The sequence below is a fragment of the Peromyscus eremicus genome, chromosome 3, assembly GCF_949786415.1.
Source record: "Peromyscus eremicus chromosome 3, PerEre_H2_v1, whole genome shotgun sequence".
NCBI classification, from domain to species: Eukaryota; Metazoa; Chordata; class Mammalia; order Rodentia; family Cricetidae; genus Peromyscus; species Peromyscus eremicus.
The window spans coordinates 102,627,784-102,648,161 of record NC_081418.1 but is presented as its reverse complement, the minus strand read 5'-3'; the positions used below and the strand labels follow the sequence as shown (position 1 = coordinate 102,648,161).

Here is a 20,378-nt window from a genome sequence, read left to right as displayed (position 1 = left end):
AAAGGACACCTGGTGATTCTCCTTAGCAGTCTCCATTTCTCCCTTAGACCACTGCACTTGCCAGCTTTCTGTGGCTGTGAGACAAATGCCTGGGGTGGGTAACCTAAAAGGAAGGATTTAATGTGCCTCTCAGAGGTCTAGTCAAAGATCACCTGGGCCTGTTGCTTTGAGCCTGTGGCAGCATGGTATATCGTGGTGGGAGTGTGTGATGGAGTAGAATGCTCATCTCTTGGGAGGCAGAGAGGAAAATCGGGAGCTAGGGTCCAGTGCCTACTCCAAGGGCAGCTCTGTTATTTGTCTTCTGCTAGGCCCTGCCTTCTTGAGTGTCCACCCATCCCAGTAGCACCTCAGGCTCACAACCCAGCTTTTAACACGTGGGTCTTTGAAGAACACTTCAGATCCAACTATTGAAAGCCCCCTCCTCTGCAGCTGGCTTGTAGCTGGGAAGATGGGCGGCAAAGACAGCCTGCCCTCCTCCTCCCCTGAGCCAAGTTGTGGTGGGAAAAAAACTTGCCCTCCATGGGCAATGTGTATTACTTCTGGTCTTCCTTTGGAGAAAGGTAGTTCCCATCTTCCCTTTGCCTGTTTAGCCATTCGAGAGAGGTGGGGCTCAGATGTGGCCATCTGGTAGGAGTGAGGGCAGCTGCTGATTGACAGGGCCATGAAGCAGAGGAATTTTCTGGCACAGCCTGGAAGAAATTGTCTGTCCCAGTTAGACATTGGGGAAATCCATTCATTGCTCTGTTCTCATCCTGGCTATCCCGGAAGGCTTGCTGGGGACTTTTTTTTTTTTTTTTTTTTTTTTTTGTCCTTCCCTTGGGACGGGCTACTCTATGGACTGTACTGCCCATGTTCAGTTCTTTTTTCCCTGGGATGATGACAGTGGAACCCGGATACTTTCCTAGCCTCATCCTGGCTCTCTGCAGAAGGCTCATGGGTGAAAGTTAATGCCTCCAACATAGCGCATCCAGCATCTTCTGGGGCAGTGGCTGCTTCCTCCTCCCACACTGCACCCCAGGCTCCCCCAGAGATGGAGCTTGTTTTGAAATAATCCACACGGCTTCTTTTCCAGCTAACACCTGCAGTTCCTAATTAAATAACTGGGGGGACAGGCTGCAGTATCGTAGCATAACTGGAGTATCGCTTGAGAGAAGCCTCTGGAACTGCTGTGCTCCCTGCTAAGCTGACAAGTTGAAACACTTAATTAGAAAACTGACTGTGCTCTGTTCAGGGACAGACTCAGAGGTAGTGCTCAGCCAGACCAGTCTGAGCTGCCCTCTATGGACATGGTGTTCCTGACCTCCAAGTGGTTCCATCTTCCCTTGAAAGCCCTTGCTGGCCCTGCAACCCAGCATGCAGGTGCTTAGGAATAGGGCTGGTTGAATGTACTGGGGGAAATCTCTAGTCTTAGTGGCATAGGAAATGTATTGTGCCATGGAAAATGGGTGACATCATACTATCCATTGGCTCCTTGTCCGTTCACTCCCCAGTGTCTGCAGTGTCGGCTTGACGGTGTGGCGTATGGTTGGTGGAGTGTAGGCATGGCACAGGGAAGGGGCCTGGAGAGCAGTTTTCTACCCACAGTTCCAGGAAGGGCCAGTGCATCCTCATAGGACCTCACAGAGCACCAGGGTCTATAGAAGGGTGCAAGGGAATGACGTACCTGGGGCAAGAGCTGTCACTGTGCCCTGGAGGAAGGAATGGTGAAGGGGATCAGACTGGGCACAGGCTAGTTCGAGTGACTTCTCTGAGCTCTGTAGTGTGGGCTGTTTCTGGAGGATGGGACAAGGAGAGAGTGGCCCCCATGTGGCAAAGGTAGGGACTGGATAGATTGGTCTGTATTTAGAAAGTGTACCTCCAAGAGGATTCTTCTTAAGAGGGATAGTTAGATGATAAGAGATTCAGGAGGCCAAGCCCAGGGAATTCCCATCACCAGCTTCCTCACAATAAGCGGTGTCTGGCATGGACACAGGATGGAAACCAGAAACATATGTGAGGACATGCCTCCAATGCCACCTCAGAAGAGCCTCCCTTGCTTACTCTATAAACAGAGCTAGCCTCCCACACTCTCCCTCTTCATCCCCCACTTCCCAGACCATATTCAGTCCCATGCCCTTGTGCTTAGCACCTACCCATGGCTCTGTATCACCAGAGCAAGTCCTCTCTGTTTTCCTGACATTATGTGGTCCGACCTTCCTCACATCTCTCTTAACATCGGCACGCTTGCTCTGGCCCATTCAGCTCTATTCTCATCCTCCCGTTTTTGGAGTTGTTTACTCTGTGGCATTGGCCCCTGAGCACTTGGCCTGTGTCTTAGTTACTTTTCTATTGCTATGATAAAACATCATGACCAAGGCAACTTATAGAATTTATTTGGGCCTTATAGTTTTAGAGGATTAGAGTCTATGATCATCATGACTAAGAGCATGGCAGCAGGCAGTGTCAGAGAGAGAGAGAGAGAGAGGAGAGAGTCACTGGGAATGGCGTAAGTCTTTTGAAACTTCATATTTCTCCCTCCGCCATGACACACCTCCTTCAATATGGCCACATTTCCTAATCCTTCTCAGTAAGTTCCACCAACTGAGGACCAGGCATTTATGTATGAGCCCATCAGGTCATTCTCATTCAAGCCACTACATCGTGTCATGGTCACTGTGCAATCTCTGGGAGCAGCAAGTTCTTCTGTCTTTCATTGCTGTTCCCACAGCCCCATCAGTAGTGACATCCAATGTAAACTCAGTAAATATTTAATGGAAAGCCTCTGTCACCCCTGGTGTATGTGTGGTCCACAGTTCTGACTCACTCCAAGCACACCCACTGTGGTTCCAGAAACCTGCAAAGTGGGGAATGAAGCAGGAGGAGTGCCCTGTTCTCAGGAGTTGACAGCACGGTGGACTAGTGATACAATGAGGAAGAAGATAAAGTCAGAGCGCCTTGTGGAGGCTCCCAAACATGTTCAGAGAATAAGCATTGCCCTGTGTTCTGGGCTGAATGACAAGTGCAAAGGCCCTATGACCATGGCAGGCTGCACATTGGAAAGTTTAAGGTTGGCATCTAGATTCTCAGTTCAGCTGTTTATTTTGCTTTTCTTTGCAATCCTTTAAATTTTATCTCATCAACTAATTAACCCAAATCCAAGCCATCAGTCTGTTGAACTCAGCAAATCCTACATCAATATACAAGGTAGAAACAGTTGGGAAAGCCCGCATTTAAGGAGAGCCCTAGTGACCAGTTAGAATTAGGTGTGGTGGTTTGGATAGGAAATGGCTCCCCTAGGCTCATATATTTGAATGCTTGGTCACCAGAGAGTAGAACTTTTTGAAAGAATTACAGGGATTTGGAGATGTGGCATTGTTGGAGTAAGTGTGGCATTGTTAGAGGAAGTGTGTCACTAAGGAAGGGCTTTGAGGTTACAAAAGCCCCATGCTAGGTCCAGCACTCTCTCTCTGTCTCTCTGTGTCAGTGCTCTCTCTGTCTCTCTGTGTGTGTGTGTGTGTGTGTGTGTGTGTGTGTGTGTGTGTGTGTGTCTCCCTCTCCCTCTCTCTGGATCAGGATGTAGTTCCCAACTACTTTCCTAGTACCATGTGAAAGAATGATAACCGGAGCTGGTTGCACTGGTTACAGGCAGAAAGGTCACGTTCACGAAAGAACCCGGTTACTTAGTAGTGGAGAGTTTTATTAGGAGGAAGAGGGGTGGGGGAGCACGTGAGGAGAGCTTTTTTAAATTCCCAGTGAATGTTGTCTTTTATTTTTGTTTTTTCTCTTTCTTTCTTTTTTTAAATTATTATTTTATTTTATAATTAATTTAATTTTACATATCAGCCACGGATTCCCCTATTCTCCCTCCTCCCTTCCCCCAATCCAATCCCCATTCACACCTCCTCCAAGGCAAGGTCTCCCCTGGAGATTCAGCTCAGCCTGGTAGATTCAGTTGAGGCAGGTCCATTCATCCGGCTTTTTTAAGGTGCAGATTGTGACTATGCAGCATGTACATGTGCAGTGCACACTGATGACATAAGATGCAAGACCCTTTGCTTAACTCCATGAACTGCGCATGTGCAGTCATGTAGCTGGAGTGAGGGCAGAATTCTAATACCATGCCTGCCTGCATGCCACCATGCTCCTTGCCATGATAATGGATTAAAACTCTGAAATTATAAACAAGCCACCAATAAATACTATCTTTTATAAGAGTTGTCTTGATCATGGTATCTCTTCATAGCAATAGAACATTGACTAAGACAGAACTTGGTACCAGGGAGTAGGATATTGCTGTGACAGGTCTGACCATGCTGCTTGTTGGCGCAATGTGGACTTTGGGACTTTAGATTAGGAAATCAGTTGAATGCTGTAAGTGAGGCTTAATGGACCATACTAGTAGGAGCATGGAAGACTGTTGTTGAGAGCAATGTAAATCATGATGGCCTAGCTCAAAGGGGCTTTAGAGGGGGAGAATATTAGCAACTGGCGTAGAGACCATTCTTGTGATATTTTGGCAAAGAATGTGGCTGCCTTTTGTCCTAAAGCTATTTTGCCTAAAAATGTGCATGAGGCTAAATTGAAGAATTTTAGATTAATGACATTGGCAGAGGAGATTTCAAGAAGTCTAGTATTGACTGTGTCCTATGGCTATTAATAATCATTCTTATATGGATCTATAATTAAAAGGAGCAAGCCTAACAAAGAGAAATACAAAATGTGCAGTATGAGGAGAAAAAGCACCAGGAAAAGTGATGTTGGAGCTAAGTCCTGTGTTCAAGGAGATTTAAAAAAAAGTTTGAAGAAAAGCCTGATGCTATTGGAATAAAGGGAGTGGTGACCTCAGGGCAAGACCCCACTCAGCTAAGCTTCCTACTTGTGAAAAGGAATCAAAGAAAAGACTAGGCAGTGAAGGAAACCATCAGCAACAGAAAGCTGATGCAAATGTAGTTGAAGGAGGGGGCCAAGATCAAGCCCCATCAAGCAGCAGAAGAACTTGGCAACTTTGGCCCAGAGGTTCTGGCTTTAGAGTCAAGGACATAGAAAAGGGTTGTGCAATCTCCCTCGGAGGCTAAGGGAAGCCACTGAAGCCAGGTGTGTGTTAGGGGTGTCCCTGCATGGAGGCCCAGAGAGGCTATTGTATGAAGCTGTGAAGGTGAAGCCTAAATTTTGTTGGAGACTCCAAGCTCTTGGAAATGCCAGAGCCATGGGATAGCTGCAAAGGAAAGCTACTAGTAGGGAGTGGAACCAGCCCAAGAAAAAGAGGTATGTTTCAGTCAACAAAGATGAAAGGAATTGGAGATCTGAAGAGCATGTTCACATCAGAAACGGAGATACAGAATTTGGAGTTTGTCCTGCTGGGTTTTGGTTTTGTTATGGTCCAGTAGCTCCTCACTGTGCTCCCTTTCCTCCCTTTTGGAATGGTAATGTATACTCTGTGCCATTGGAATTATGTGATCTGCTTTTTTATTTTAATTTTACAGGAGGTGACAGTTAAGAGATTGCCATGAGTCTCAGAAGAGACTTTGAACTTTGGACCTCTAAACAGTGTTGAGACTATGATAGACTACAGGGACTTTTGAAGTTGGACTGAATGCATTTTTTTTCCATCATGATTTAGCTACAAGCCTATTGGGGTCAAGGAGTGGAATGGGGTGGTTTAGATAAGAATGACCTGCATAGGCTCGTCTCATATATTTGAATGCTTGGTCACCAGGAAGTGAAACTGTTTGAAAGGATTATAAGGGTCAGGAGGTGTGGCCTTTTTGGAGGAAATTTGTCCTCGAGGTTTCAAAAAGCCCATGATAGTCCCAGCTCCTTCTCTCTCTGTCTGTCTCCCTGTGGATCAGGATATAACTCTCAAGCCACTGTACTCCCCACCATGATGATAATGGACTAAACCTCTGAAACTGTAAGCATGCCCCTCAATTAAATGTTTTCCTTTATTAGGAAAGGAAATTGCCTTGGTCATGGTGTTTCTTCACAGTAAGAGAACAGTGACTAAGACACTAGGTGACTATGATATAACCACCACTGGTTACCCTTTGCATGACTAAGACCTTCTGTGAGCCCTCTGATCACTTCCACGCCCCATCCTACTCTGACTCTGATCTTCTGCCAAGTCCCTTACACTTCCTCCGGTATCTATGATCTTCTCAAAGTCAGTGTGCAGAACAGAGTTCCCTCCTTGACCCACACCCAACTTCCTAATTCCCAAAGCATGCTTTCCTCATACTGGTGCTTAATGATTCTATTAATAAGGTCCCATTATTCTATTAATAAGGATCATCTATCATCCTTTCCCACTCTCTTCTCTCAGCTTCATCTATACTTCAAAACAATGACTCAAAGCTTTCTTATAGCCTCTTTGTCCAGCCTTCCAAACCAGTTCATGAGATGCTGAGGCATGTATACAGTAGACTCTCAGGCAGAGAAGCAATCTCTCCAGTGTCCTCCCACAAGCACATGTCCCTGACCAATGATTACACAGCACATCCAGCCCCTGCATGGGGTCTTTTTCCCCTCAAGAGCAGTGGCATGAACATATCACAGCCCCCACGAAGTCATATCTGAGCTTTCCTAACTGTTGCTCTTTGATATAACTGTTTCCAGGCCCTTCAGCAAAGGCCAGAGCATCTGCCTTTACTGTGTTCAGCTCCAAGCTCCATGCTCCATGCTCAGGTCAGGATGTACTAATTGCTCTTTCCTTTTTGAGTTGGGAAGGGTGGTTGACAGCCAGGGAATGGCTTCTATATGACTTTAGGAAAATCATGACACCCATCTTCATGCATCCCCCAGAACAAGGCAGTCTTTTGTAGCCTGAAGTCAAGTTCAGGATGACAAGAATACATTGCTAGGTAATGCCTGTGCTCCTACTACTCTCACCCTTCTAGAGCACAGTCCTTTGATAGCAACAGAGACTGTGTGGCCCTTCAAAGCCTAAACATTTACCCAGAGAAAAACTTGAGGCCCTGACCTAGACATTAGGGACCTAGCAGTAGCAGTAGCTTGAAATTGGGTGCCTATCTCCAGTGAACCTGGATAGAGTGAAGCTTAACTCTAATCAATACCTTCTACCTCAGAAAAAGATTCTAACACTTGGGTTCACTGGTGCTGGTGTCATGTCATGTGATGGAGCTTGATATTAAAATTGTCTGAACCCCTGCTTTTTGGAGGCTGGGTTCTGGCCCCTACGCTTCCACCCTCAGGAATCCTTCATGCAGCTGAGACTCCAAGCCCAGTGATATGAGTGGCAAAGAGACCAGCACATAGCCTCACCCTGTTCTCACCCCCTAAAGCCTTTAGTTACCAGTGTTCTTCCTTGTTGCTGACATTTCAACTTGTTGGGATTTTATGAGTTAGCACCCCTGCCCACTCTATGTGACAGACAGCCCCCTCCTAGACTGAGTGTTCTAAATTCTTGGCTCTCACTTTGGCAGAACTACCATAAAGGAACCCTGATCATTTGATACAGAAACCCTGGTAGCAGGAAGGGAAGGAAATTGGGCATGGGTCACTATAGTGAAGTCGACTTCTGAAGGGACAGTCTTATGCCTTGTTGTAAAGGCTGAGAACGTGGTCTCAGAGAAACAAGAGCTGAGGCTGAGGCTGAGGCTGGGAAGGATCAGGACTCAGATTAAATAACTGGGCAGAGCATGAGTTTAACAAGTAAGCTTCTCTGGAATGATCACAGTTTGTTCTTTAAAGCCAGAAGTGGGGCTGGCGAGATGTCTCAGGAGGCAGGGGTCTTTGCTGTCTACCCCAACAACCAGAGTTCAATTCCCAGAACCCTCATGGTAGGAGAGAATCAATTCCCACAAGTTCCTTCTAACTTCCAGGTGGGTACTGTGGTGCATATGCATCCCCCGCCACATAAACACGCACTCAGGACTCTTTTGGTGGCCAGGGGCATGGAACCCAATCCAATGTGGCTTAGACAAGCGAACATATGACCCAGCTCTTTCACTCCTGGCTATTTACCTAGGGACATTTACATTCCCGTGTTTATTGCTGTTTTACTCACTGTAGAAAGGAAATGGAACCAACCTAGTTGTCCCTCAACAGATGAATGGATAATGAAATCTGTTACAGATATAAAATAGAGTAGTATAGCTATATTATATAATATATTCAGCTATAAAGGAAAATGACAAAATCACAAAATTTGTAGGAAAAATGGATGGACTTAGAATGTATAATATCAAGGTCACACAATCTCAGAAAAAACTGCATGCTTTCTCTCATATATGGATTTTAACCTATAATATATATATATATATATTTACATGTATATGTACATGTGGGTACAGTATCACATGTAGACAGGAGAAAAAGGAATATTAAATATTAGGCGATGAGAAAGAACTAACTGTAAATGGACGTGGGTCATGAAAGGATATAAAGATAATTGTTTTTCTAGGTTTAACTCTGTCATGGAAATTTTTTGGTGGGTTGGTGGTGAATAAATGCATAAAATATGTATTTGGTAGTAAAAGTGTAAAATCCAACATGAAACTGCACAGCTTCAGAATGACTGTTCTAACTGTATGTACAGTTAGTTCACTGAGGTGTAGCAACTTTAGATCTGGTTAATTTCATGGTGTGATTTTTTTCAATCTGTATTTTTTTAAGTAATAAAGTTGTAATAAATCTTTACAAACAACACTTTAACCTGGACATGGTGGCCTAACCTAGTAATCCCAGCCTCTAGAGGTGGAAACAAGTAGATCAGGCATTCAAGTCATTCTTGGCTATGTAGCAAGTTTGGGGCCAGTCTGGACTATGTGTAACCCTGTCTCAAATAAATGAATAAATGAGTGAATGAATGAAGAAAGAAAGAAAGTAAGTAAGGCTGAAGAGATAGGTCAGTTAGTAAAGTGCTTGTATTACAAGCTGAAGAACCCTAGTTTGAGTCCCAGAACCCACATTTTAAACACACACACACACACACACACACACACACACACACACACACACAAAGCAGGTTGTGGTGCATTTTTATAATCCCAGCACTGGGAAGGCAGAGACAGGAGGATCCCTGTTGTTGGCCAGCCAGCTCATCCTAGTCTGTGAGCCGTACATAGGCCAGTGAAAGATCCTCTCAAAAGACAATATTGATAGGTCCGGAGGAGCAACAGCCAAGGTTATACTAGCCTCTGTGAGCACTGTACACATACGTGTATATATGCACATGCACATGCAAAAAGGAAATGAAAATACTCTCCTTAGCTGATGTTTCTGCAAACCCTTTGGCATGCAGACTGCAATGTGCACACCCTGTATGCAGTGGCTAGAAAGGTGGCTGGAGGACAGAAAGGATGAGACAAAAGTAGTCAGAGACCTGACAAGAAAGGCAAACAGACAACTAGACCCAACTTTGGTGCCACCCAGCTTTGGAGTGCTAGTATCCCAAAGCCCTTGGGAGGTACCCCTCTGCACTGTCAGAGCTGGCAGGGATTCTGGGGCAGGAGGCATTACCTGTCAAGCCCTCCAGGAGCTGAGTCTGGTCCTTCTCAGACACTTGTATTTGGCCTTGGTCATATCCTTTATGCTAATGAGTGGGGAAAAGCTTCCAGAACCCTCTGAATTCTGAAACACCTTCACCCCACTTCTCTGCAGCACCTGGTGGCCTTCAGCACCACGGATAGCGACCACACCTCAGCCAGGGTGCTGCTCACTCCTCTCAGCCCCAGATGTGGCAGTATTTCCTCCTCCGCTCTGCCCTTAGTTGCTACCAAACCACACACCACCAGAGTCTGAGGACTCTAACCTTATGTTCCTTTGGGCTGCCTAATGCTTCCACTGCCATTAAAACAGCCCGATGGACTGTTTAGGGATCTCAAACTCTCCCATCTCTGATGGCAAATCTTGGGTCTCTGGGAAGGAAGCGGATGAAGGCTGCACCAGGCACAGTGAGGAAAATGAGAAAGTCCCACAGAACCCCCATCATCTACTTCCCTCTCTCTGCCCTCCTTCTTACCTCCTTTCCAACCCATCTTTCTCTGTCCCAGCTGAGGCAGACAGTGGCTCTGAGAAAGAAGAGTCCTCTGGCTTACTAAAGTGGAACGAGGGACCACTGTGAGGAACACCTATTAGGGGATGGGAATGTGTTCCCTCCTCACTCTTTCATTCATGTCAGTTCATTTGGCTGTTCATCACCTTATTAACTCATTACTCCCCCCATTCTTTTCCTTTTAAAGATGTATGTACACATGTTCATGTATGTGGAGGCCAGATGGTAGCCTTGGGTACTGTCTATCATTAGAAACATCACCCATCACCTTTGTTTGAGATGCTCTCTCATTGGCTTGAAGCTCATCAATTAGGCTAGGCTGGCTGGCCAGCAAGCTCCAGGGACCCACCTGTCTCCACCTTCCCAGTGCTGTGATCCCAACCATCTACTTGCAACACCCAGCATTTTTTTTTTAAATGTGAGTTTTGGGGATGGAACCCAGGTCCTCATGCTTGTATGGTAAGCACTTCACTGGCTGAGCATTTTCCATCTCCCTCTTTTCTTTAGTCTGTGATCTCTCTTAGCAGCATGGATGTTTGTTAGGGGAATGCAGGGAACCCAAGAACAGTGTACAGAGTGGCTGGGCTCCCAAGATCCCAGAGCCAACAGCAGGCATGGCACCTGGAGCCCAGCATGCCTCTCTCTCTCTTGCCTCCCTGGACCACATAGTCTCTCATTCCCTCTCCATACACAGCACTGTGTCCTCCTGTCTTCATATTCCTTGGCCCTTCTCCATGACCATTGCCTGACCCTAGTCTAAAGTGCCGTCTTCTTTTGCCAGGAAAACTGAAAGCCTCACTTTGCTTGCCAAATCTACCCTGGCCATTTCCCACCCTTGTTCTTGACCACTATGGCCAAAAACATTTGCATTCATTGGAAAATTGGTGTGTTAGTTTGTTTTCTGTTGCTGATAAAATAACGTGACCCCAAAGCAACTTGAGGAGGAAGGGGTTTATTTCAGCTTACAGGTGACAATCATAGCTCATCATGAATGGTAGTCAGAACAGGAGCATAAGCTGGAATCTGGGGGCTAGAACTGAAGCAGAGGAACACTGTTTACTGGCTTGCCCAGATAACATTCTTATACATCCCAGGACGACCTGCCCAGGCATGACACCACCTCCAAGAGCCTATCCCCCATTCATCATCAATGAAGAAAATGCCCCCACAGACTTGCCCACAGGATAATCTGATAGAGACAATTCCTCAGCTGAAGTTTTCTCTCCCCAGATGATTCCAGCAGTGTTGATTTGACAAAAAAAAAAAAAAAAAAAAAACAAACAAAAAAACTAGCCAGTACAATGGGTTTGGTGGTTTCCTGTGCTTTGGGGACATGGACATGATAGGATATGGCCTTGAGTGATGGGTCTTCTGAAAGGTTTGTACAACTTTTCCCTGAGGTGGTTATTCCTGGCAAAGAGTTGAGAACCTATGTTGAGATTTGGAGACATTAGAGACAACCAGCCATCATGACATGCAGCCACTTGTTGCTCAGCATAACCTGTCTGACTGGATGAGACACACAGCCTGTGAGTTCCAGTTTGTGACCATCTCTTGGGAGTCCCCTGGCCTCTCAGCAGTCACAAAGGCATATTTTCCTCCTGAGAATATTTGCCTGTGTGACTGTCTCATTGGGAAATTCCCTTTCTGTCCAGCTCACACATCCTTACCAGGGATATCTCAATATCAGCGTGACACCCTCAGAGATGGATGGTCCAACCTGTACTTGAGGTACCTGAGGTTCACCCTCACTGCCATCACATGGCCTAAAGGAGAAGTTCCACAAAGCCAGTGGCTAGCAGTTGGGTGATGAGACCTGCTCCCTCCTAGCTGTGCCAAGTCCCATGCCAACATGTGCCAAGTCTCATGTTGAGGGGCTAGTCTTTGTGAAAGAGTGTCAGACATGAGCCTGCTTCTGCAGACCTACCTCATGGTCAGGAGAACAGAGGCAGACATCAACATTTGGTCTCACAGTGGCCATTTTAACAGCAATGTATGCAGGGTGCCAATGAGAGGGAAGAGATGCTTCCTGGACCAGAAGTGTTGGGGTGGCCTTTAAGAAAAACTTGCCAGAAGGAGAGTTCATGGGATGGGTAGTGCAGTGAGCAAGGGTTCAGGTGCATGATACATCTCTCCAAGGCTTGCTAAAGGTGAGGGTTGGGGCAAAGGGAACCTCTACGTCCTTGTCCCTGAGAACCAAAGCTCACTCAACTTAGCATCTAAGTGAGGAGGAATGAAGCTATTTGCACGTTTTGTGAGAAGAAGGACCTGTCTAGTTAACTTCCTGGGGAGAAAGGCAGTGGACAGGTGTGAGTATGATCTTTCTGAACTGGATGTGAGGCAAAAATGATGAACTCACTAGACAAGGACACAGTAGAGAAGACTATGTGAAGGTCCTTTCTTCCTGCCCCATAAGAGAAAGGCTGACTTGGGGCAGGTCAGCTGCATGTGCTCATGAGGCCATATTCAGGGGTACCCTGGATTAGTGCATGAACTATGACTGGCCTGTGGGATAATAGGGTTGTTTTCAGGGACAGCAAAAGTCACCAACATAAGGCAGGCAGGAGCCTGCCCTTCCCGTGTCAAGAATGGGAAGAGTTAGTCAGTGGTAATGAGCAGCAAGGGTCAGCTGCAGAAACTTGAATTGTGAAGTGGATTTGGAAGAGCTGAGACTGCACACCACAGCAACAGGGTTTCTGGTCAGGGCTGACTCTAGACAGAGCCAGGGTGGGAGGGACTGCTTCTTGGAGTCATTAGTGCTCGCTGGCTGTACATAGACTCCTACTCCAGCTGATGGATTATCTGGGTCAGTGTTGTGCTTTGTTTTCTGCAACTATGAGAGAGTGGCTGAGGCTAGGTAATATGTAAGGAACTAAATCTTGATTTGCTCCTGGTTCCCCAGGCTGGGAAATTCAAGAACATAGTGTAAACCTTTCCGGTGGACTTTGTGCTGTGACATCACATGGGAAGAGGCCGAGGGGCAGAAAAAGTGTAGAGTAAGCCAAGTGGAGCTGAACTTTCATAGCACATCCATACTTGTGATAACTAACACAGCCCTTTGGTAGAGAGCTTCAGTTCACTCCTAAGGGCAGAGTCTTCAGGACCTAGTCATCTCCTGTTGCACCAGGGATTGTTTCCAGTACTTGAACTTGGAGTGCATGCATATTCAACCATAGCAATCAGCAAAAGAGTTTCACCTAGTTCACAGTATCTTAAGACTGTTGGTGCCTACAGTGCCTCAACTGAAGAGTCGAGAGAAGTGTTGCTTGGTCTAAGAATTCAGTCATGGATTAGCAATGTCTGTAGTGGGTGAGGGAAGGAAGACTTGTGTTATTATGCCTGTTGGTCATTTGTCATCTCAGTGATGGAACATGGCCTCATTTTTCATATGATTTTGCCTTGTATGTGTGTGTGTGGAGGGTTACCTTAAACCCAGTTCTGATCCTTTTGCATTCTGGTCTACTCACCCCACAATCCTCCTGGTGCTTGTTGTTATGAACAATGAAGAGTGTCAATACAGAGCAAGTGTACATGCCACATGCTCCTTTACCTGTCTGTAGTTAGTGTGTTCTCTATACCACATTTGTATATTATAAAGTATAATAAAATAGCACCAGGGAGCACCTACTCAACTCTTATAGCCATAGAACTCCCAAGTACTCACATCTCCCTGTGTGTTCACATCTTGTTCTAGCCCAGAGGTCTCTGCTATCCAGAATTTTATGTTTGCCTTTCTGCTGATGTGCTGGCTATAAATGTCTAACTATATATTGTTGAGCTGTTACCAGGTGTTATAAAAATGGCAGCTGTGAGGCAGCTTTTAAGGTTTGCAGTTTTACTAAGCATCTTACTGTTCTAGGCTTCATCTGTGCCCTTGTGTGGCACTGTGGTTTCCTTTCACTAACGTAAAAATAAATTGTGAGAATCTGCATTCTCCTGTTGGTAGAGATTTGAATCATATCTCATGGTATTTTTTCTGTGTGGCTTGAGTATTATGTAAGAGTTGACCTAGAAAGTCAACACACATGTGAATAGAAATGCCTAGAGGAATGATTTTTTCAGAGTAATCCTACTGTGTTGGTTAGTTTTTGTCAACTTGCCACGAACCTAGACATATCTGGGAATGGGGAGCCTCAGATGAGAGGCATTTTCTTGATTAATAATTGATGTGGAGAGCTCAGCCCATTCTGAATGGTGCCCTCCCTGGGCTGGTGGTCCTGAGTTGCATAAAAGAGCAAACTGAGCAAGTCATGGAGAGAAGAAAGCCAGTAAGCAGCATTCCTCCATGCCTCTGCTTCACTCTCTCCCTCCAGGTTCCTACCTTGAGTTCTTGCCCTGGTTTTCCTCAATGATGATTTACAACTGTTGCTTTTGGCCACATGTTTATCATAGCAATAGAAAGCAAACTGGGATACTTAACATTTGCACTCAGACAAAGTGGCTTCCATACACCCCTTGACCTGTGTCTTCTCAAGCTTAGATTAGTGGGGTGAATGACATGGCATTGAGATCTTGATTCTCAATGTCCTGCTTGCTGGGGGTGTTGAGTGTCCCCTCTGGTGCTTCTTTGCAGTGTCTTTTTCCTTCTTGTAAGAATTGCCTATCCCACCCTTTTGATTCCTTATTGTGTCTGTAGAAGCTCTTTATGAATACTGGATACTACTCCTTCACTGCGTCCCTGTTTGAGAACTCTGCTTACTTGTGCTTTCTCTATTTCTTTGTTTACTCTGTGTGTGTGCATGCATGTGCCTCAGGATGCACACTAAAGTGAAAGGATAACTTGTGGCAGTGGATTCTCCCTTTCCACCCTTATGTGGGTTGTGGGGATTGAACATAGGTCTTTAGGCTTAGTAGCAAATGCCTTTACCTGAGCTGTCTTGCTGGCCCTGCTTTGGTGAATATCAATTCTTAGCTTAACTCCAGTCAGACTTACTGATTGATTTCTGCTGGGTGAGCTTTATATTCCTCATTAAGAAGTCATCCCAGCCTCAACTGTATTTCCCTTGCTTCTCTACATTTTCTAGTTTTCCCTTTTACCCGAGGTCCTTCATGTGTTTGGAATTGATTTTGAGTATGGAATGAGGCCAGAATCTGCCTTAATTGTCCCATGCGGCCACACAGGTGTCCCAGGAACACTCGCAGCATGGGCCTTCTTTCTTCCCCTACATGTCAGAACACCTTAAAAATCCCAGGTTTCAGGACCTTGGATCTTTCATGACCTACACAGCACTTTCTCTGCTGCCCCCCCTCTTTCTTCCCATTGTGGTTTCTGGCCTATGTGAGTCTCCTGGCAGGCCAGTGTGAGCTTCCTTAAGCATTTATGTGAGGATGGAGTAGAGGAGGGGTAGGGGGTCTGTGCTAATAGCTGTATTAGTCCAGCTTGATCCATTCTTGGAGGCTATAGGAAACCTGGAGGTCAGGTCTGAGCCTCTGCTGTGTCCACACACTCAGCACAGAGGCTGTACACAGATGGCTTGATCTAGTCACTCAGTTGTTGTCTGTCTCCCTAGCTCCTGGGTCCCTGCTCAGCATGGAAGCCATCTTGGCTTGTTTCTCCTAAGATCCTAAATATCTGTTTGTAGGGCTTCTTCCTCTTGTTTCCAGTCTCCTTCCTACTTGGCAGTCTCCTTCCTCTCCTTCACCAACTTCCTTGATTGCTAGCAAGATGGGGGACTCGGGGACAGGATCCTGACACCTTGGAACATAGAGCAAAGGAAGGTCTGTCCATGACGTCCCCAGCGATGAGGCAGAGCTTAGGCCTCTGATGACATATTCCCCAGGCTATCAGCTCCCTCAGTCCTGTGCTCAGCTCTTCCTTGGTGTGAACAGTATTCTAGGCTGGAGACACTGTATATGCAAAGGCCCTGTGGTGGGGTTGGATTTTGTAGATTGGAAAATTCTGTGGCTGAAATGCAGTGAGCTACAACAGAGCTGAGAGAGGGGGAACAGCAAAACATGTATGTGTTGGGTGAAATTAGATGTCAGCTCCTGGAGGGGTTGTGGAGTCTTCATTCAGGCTCAAGAGTGGAATTCTATGGGCCTGGGGCTAAGTAAGCCAGACTTGTTCCACAAACCTTCCCTGTTAGCCAGGCTCCAGTGCAGTCCGGGCTGGGCTGTGACATCTCCCTTGGGCCAGAAATTTAAAGTGTTTGCAGTTTGTAGCTGTCTCTTGTATTTAGAGACTGAAACATCCCAAAGTCATAAATTACCTTGAACTACTTTGCCAACCTCATGTGACTCAGGGCAGTGGTTCTTCTAGGGCAGCTACTTACATAATTGGCTGTATGCAGCCCAGTCCTTTCAGCAAGGCTAGGCAGAGCTGGGCCTGGCAAGGGCACTGGCCACAAAGCACCTGAGGGGCTGACATGGGGAGATGCTGCAGGTTCCCTCAGTGGCTGTCAGCCTCACTGATGTTGCCATGGAAACTTACTCCCTGCAAAGATGTTTTGTGAATTAACTAAGCTGGTACTCCTTCTTATATGGTATGAAGAGGCAGAGTGTGTCTGCTCCAGGGCCTGGATAGCATATTTTTCTGAGGCATCACCCAGCATCCCTTTGTACCTTCCCAAGGATGGGGAGCTTAGTACCATCTGAGACTTCCATAGTGACAGGGTTAGCTTCCTGCTGATTCAGCTCTGGGGACACTGTTGTAATCCAGACATCTGAGACAGCCTGGACAGAGTGGAAGGCAGTTCTAGGGGTCCTGACCAGCTAGAACCAGTCTGACTCCTGCCTTTCTTCCACTACCACAGTCTCTCACATTAGCCAGATGTGAACAAGGTTAGCTGGAGATATCCCAGGCATTGCTGCTGTACTTCAAGCCCACTGAGCCCATGATAATGCTGACATCACATGTCAATACCAAATATGGCAAGAGGGTTGCAGCCCAGTTTTCTGTCTCCCAACAGATCTCCCTTCTTGTCCTAATACAAAAAGGTGACTTGTCATTCTTGGGATAGCAGGGGAGGATGGGAGGAGGTAAGGAGGAAACAGTCTCTACTTGTAACACAGGGTCAAGTTAGAACCTCCAGGGTTCTTTTTGATTTCCTGTGGGGGAAAAAACTCATGTAGTGTTCAAAGCCAGGCTTCAGATCAAATGGGACACTCGAAACCTCCAAAAAGGGACAAAATTATGAAGCAAGTTCTCAGGACACTAGTGATCAAGCAGTGAAGGTCAGTGGCCCCTCACAGGCAAGGAGCAGACACAGTGACCTCTGTTTTGCCATGCATCTACCCTGGAGAGCATCCAGACAGAATCTCAGAAGAGCCAGGCTGAGCTCAGAGAGAGCACTTCTGGGTGGAGAACTGGGCCCCAGAGTCTGGGAAATCCAAGGCAGGAAGGGTCACTCTGAACCACACTCTCTGGGAAACCAAGGGGGAACTGCACAGGTTCACCTAAGAAATAAGCAAATACGTGTGTGTGTGTGTGTGTGTGTGTGTGTGTGTGTGTATGTGTGTGTGAGAGAGAGAGAGAGAGAAAGAGAGAGAGAGAGAGAGAGAAGAGAAGAGAAGAGGAGAAGAGAAGAGAAGAGACTGATTGACTAGATCCCTAGAGCTGAGGAATCTTCTAGATTAACTCTCCCAAAGAAATCACAGTGCCTGGCACTCCGAGAGTGCCAGCCTGGAAAGACCTCAGGATTCACAGAACCTTAGTAAAAGTATTCTGCAACTCTCTCCTGGTGGCAGGAAATGCTGTGCCATGAACTAAGCACAGATGGGTTCCAGCTAGGAATCTTGATGGCAGGACCGCACAGATACATCTGTTTCCACGTCTCACTGTGACAAAGCTCACTCACACTGTAACAGGATACAGGAGCACCAGGCAGGTAAAATGCATGATGTCCATGACCAGGGAGTTTTCAGGCACAAAAAGTGGCAAAACAGTATGACCCATATGAAGAGCAGTTAGTCAGGACCTACCCCAAATGGGCACTGCTGCTACAGTCATTGAAATGGAGGTAATGCTTCTTTCTGTACGGAAATCAACATTTAGGGATTAAAAATACGATGAGATTATTTTAAGACTCAAGTAATCTTAAATAATACAGATGGCCAGTATGATGGCTCAGCAGGTAAAAGTACTTGCCACAGAAGCCTGATGACCTGAGTTCAGGCCCTAGAACCCCCTGTGGAGAGAACCAATTGCCAGATGTTGCCTTGTGACCTCCATATTCATGCCATTCACATGAGCACACACATACGCACATTGATAATAAAAAGGATTATTACAGAAAAAGAGAAAACTAAAATTAATAAGACAGAAAAGGGGGAAAGGTAGATTTAAACCTTATTAATTCATTCCAGAAATCCCATTAAATATAAATTATCTAAGTACTCTAATTTAAAGGTGATGAATTTAAAATTTTTTTTTTGAAACAAAGTTCTAGCTTATGTAACCTTGCTTGGCCCAGAACTCATGCAGACCAGGATGGCCTTGAATTTTCAGCAATCCTCTTGCCTCTGCCTCCCCATGCTGGGATTATAGGCTTGTGCCACCAAGCCAGACCAGAGTAGAGGGTTTTTTGTTTGTTTTTTTTTTTTAAAAAAAAAACAACTTTATACTATCTATAGGATCCAGTCTTTAAGTATAAAAAAGATACAAAACAGGTTAAAATTAAAAGGCTGGAAAATGTGTCATATTAACATTGATCAAGAGGAAGTGGAATAGCTGTATCAAAATCAATTAAAGCAGGGGTCTGGAGAGATAGCTCAGTGGTTAAGAGCACTGGTTGTTCTTCCAGAGGACCCAGGTTCAATTCCCAGCACCCACATGGCAGCTCACAACTGTCTGTAACTACAGTTCTCTCACACAGACAAAACACGAATGCACACAAAATAAAATTAAATAAAAATTCTTAAAACATCAGACTAAAAAGTAGACTTCGGAGATGCCCAGGTATACGGGATATGATTAGAGGTAAAGGTCAGCCTGCGGTTAAGGAGTCAATTCATGCAAAGAAGAATGGCAGTTCTGAAATTTTAACAAGCATTAAACATGCAGGAGGGAAACTGGTAGGAAAGCAAAGCTACAGTTATGTTTTAAGACTTCAGTTCCTGCTTTTCAATTTTGCTAGAATGAATAGAAATCAGCAAAGATATGGAAGATTGGAACAGTACTGCTAACCTGCTTGATGCACTGATTGATGCCCTATCTAATAGTAATGGACTCATTCTTCTTTAGATTGGGTTCATTGAGTTGGGAAGATTTCCCCTAAATGTGGGTGGCACCATCCTGTGGGCTGGAGCCCTGGACCAAATAAAAAGGAGAGAGCAAGCGGAACACCAGCATTCATCCTGCTCTGCTTCCTGACTGCAGATGTCACGTGACCAGCTGCCTCATGCCCCTGCTGCCCTGACCACCCCAGCATGATGGACCACCCCCTCAAACTGTTAGCCAAAATTAATCCTCCTTTGAACTGCTTTGTCAGGTATTTGATCAGAGCAAAACAGCAAGGGTTACTAGACACTACACAATGAAATAAGACTCATTACATTTAAAGAACTCATCAGACAGAGTATGTGCCCTGACCACAATGGAAGAAAATTAAAAATCAATAGTACATGGTACTGTTTGGACATTTGAGATTTTCACATGTTTTCAATTATCTGTAGATCAAAGAAAAAAGCAAAAGAAATAAATTTGAGCTGAATGATAATACAAAATATACTAAAAATGGTAGGGCTCTGGGTTCTTGCTTAGCATGTGCAAAGGCCTTGGGTTCTATTCCCCACACTACAATACAATAATAAGTAAATAAATAAATGTAAAATTGATAGGTTTTCACAATGAGACAGTTCAGAGCACTGAATGTCAATAGTATAAAAGAAAACTGTTGCCAAATCAACAAGCTTAGTTTGCATCAAAAGAAATTTTTATTTGAAAGAATAAATTAAATTTAGAGTAAATAGAAGAAAAAGATTAATATCAGAGTATAAATCAATGAAGCTGAAAAATACAGTTCAATGAAACTGAACCTATTTCTTTTTTAAAATGTTTTTAATTAAAATATGAATATATCATTTTTCCCTTTCCTTTTCCTCCTTCCAGCCCCTCCCATCTACCCACCCCCTTGCTCTGTCTCAAATTCATGATTTCTAGCCTCTGTTTAAAAACAACACACTCTCCTACATATATGAATATGATCTTCTCTGTTAGTCTGTATAATTTTACTTCAGTGGTTCTCAACCTTCCTAATGCTGCAACCCTTTAATATAGTTCCTCGTGTTGTGGTGACCCCTAACCATAAAATTATTTTGTCACTGTTGTGATTTTGCTAATGTTGAATCATAATGTAAATATCTGATATCAGGATATCTGATATATGACCCCTGTGAAAGGGTTATATGACACCCACAGGTCGAGAACCACTGTGTGACATGTATGTAT

At 45.2% G+C, this 20,378-nt stretch overlaps 1 protein-coding gene across 2 annotated transcripts in view; it reads left to right on the top strand.

Moving 5' to 3' along the window:
- Positions 1-20,378, top strand: part of Iqsec1 (IQ motif and Sec7 domain ArfGEF 1) — a 222,466-nt gene that overhangs the window by 11,892 nt on the left and 190,196 nt on the right. The window lies entirely within an intron of this gene.